General features: G+C 40.2%; 1 pseudogene; it reads left to right on the plus strand.

Moving 5' to 3' along the window:
- Nucleotides 1–203: 203 nt before the first annotated feature.
- On the plus strand, nt 204–527 carry Uqcrbl2 (ubiquinol-cytochrome c reductase binding protein like 2; annotated as a pseudogene).
- Nucleotides 528–2,235: the final 1,708 nt, after the last annotated feature.

A 2,235-nucleotide genomic window follows, 5' to 3' on the forward strand; every position in this document is an offset into this window, starting at 1 on the left:
GCAGTCTGGAAAAGCCAGGTGGAACTAACTTACAATATCAGTTTTATGGACTTAGCTTCCTAAGCAAATGTACACCACAAGAGAAAGTGCTCAATTTCATTCATTCTTTAAGTTTGAATATCTACAGTGAGTTACTCCCCTGCTAGATTTTCTTTCTAAAGAAGCATGAATAAGGAAAGGCAGAGTTCCACTCTTAGGTCAAAATGGCAGGCAGGCCTGCAGTTGTAGCATTAAGCAAGTGGCTGGATGGTTTTCCGAAGTGGTATTATGATACTACAATATTCAATAACCTGGGGTTAATGAGAGATGATACAATACCTGAAACTGAAGATATAAGAGAATCCATAAGAAGGCTTCCTGAGGACCTTTCTAGTGACAGTATGTTTCAAATTAAGAGAGCCCCAGACCTGTCTATGAAACATCAGATCTTGCCTAAGGATCAGTGGATAAAATATGAGGAGGACAAATTCTACCTTGAACCCTATTTGAAAGAGGTTATTTGGGAAAGAAAGGAGAGAGAAGAGTAGGTGAAGAAGTGATCTTGGTCTTGTACTTAAAATCTGTGGGTGTTCCTAGTCTCCCCTTATTTTTATGAAGTTATTTCAACCTGAATCACAATTTAAGAATAATTTGCTCTACATATTCTTCACTTTAAATAAATGTATATTGTAACCATTAAAAAAAGAGAAAGAAGCAAGAATAAGAATATACAAATTTTTGTCACTGTGTTTCCTTTGAACAGGAACAATTCCAGGGTAAAGATTTTGATTTGGTGGATGGCCCCATTCCTGAACTGGGGGCCATGTCTATCTACTAGATGTGGTATCTTAAGGTACCATCTGTTCTCTGTTGGGTATTTTGGCTAATTTCATCCCCATTGGTTCTTGGGAGCCTCTTATATCCCTGACATCTTGGACTTTCTAGTGGTTCCCCCCTTTCCCCTCTCCCCACTGCTACTTATTTCTATTCATTCTCCTGGCTCTCTGGACTTCTCTCCTGTCTCTTCTCATACATGATTCTGCCTATCCTTTATCCTCTTCCTCTCCTCTCCCACACAGGTCCCTAACTCCCTCTGCTTCCAGTGATTATTTTGTTTCACCTTTTAGTGAAATTGGAACATCCACACTTTGACCTTCCTTCTTGTTAAGCTTCATATAGTCGTTGAGTTATATCAAGGATATTCTGTCATTTGGGGCTAAAATCCACTTATCAGTGAGTACATACCATATTTGTTCTTTTGTGAATTGGTTACATCACTCAGGATAATACTTTCTAGTTCCATCCATTTCCTTGCACAATTCATGAAGTCCTTGTTTTTAAATAGCTGAGTAGTACTCTTTTGTGTAAGTGTACTACATTTTCTGTTTCCACTCTTCCCTTGAGGGATATCTGGGTTCTTTCCAGCCTCTGGGTATTATAAATAAGGCTTCTATGAACATAGAGGAGAACCTGTCCTTGTTATATGTTATACATTAGAGCATTTTTTGGGTATATGCCTAGTAGTATTATAACTGCGTCTTCAGTTAGAAGTATTTCAAGTCAACCACCAGATTGATTTCCAAAGGGATTGTATGAACTTGCAATCCAACACACACTGGAGGAATGGTCTTCTTTAACCACATCCTCAACAGCATCTGCTGTTGCCTGAAAAGACCACCAAAAGACTGCCCCACCTTGGGATCCATCCCATCTGCATACAACAAAACCTATCACTATTGCTGATGCCAAGAAGTGCCTAGAGACAAGAGCCTGGTATAGCTGTCCTCTGAGAGGTTCTTCCAATACCTAACCAACACAGGTGCAGATACGGTTTACCTTTTGAACCCCAATGGAAGAATTAGGCGAAGGACTTAAGGAGCTGAAGAGGATTGCAAAACCATAGGAAGAACAACAATATTAACTTAACAGATACCTCAGAACTCCCAGGGAATAAACCACCAACCAAAGAGTATACAGGACCTGGTTCATGGCTCCTGTTACACATGTAGCAAAGGACTGCCTTACTTGGCATCAATGGGAGGGGACGCATCTGGTCCTATGGAGGCTTGATGCCCTACAGAAGGGTGTGCTAGAAGGGTAAAATGGAAGTGGGTGGGTGGGTCTTAGAGGCAAACGGGAGGGGGAGGGTTGAGGGATTGCAGAGGAAATTCCTGGAAGGCGACAACATTTGAAATCTAAGTAAATGTAATAATTAATAAAAATAATATACAAAACTTCTAAATGACATATGTGTGC

Source organism: Rattus norvegicus, chromosome 15, assembly GCF_021556685.1.
Source record: "Rattus norvegicus strain SHRSP/BbbUtx chromosome 15, alternate assembly SHRSP_T2T, whole genome shotgun sequence".
NCBI lineage: Eukaryota > Metazoa > Chordata > Mammalia > Rodentia > Muridae > Rattus > Rattus norvegicus.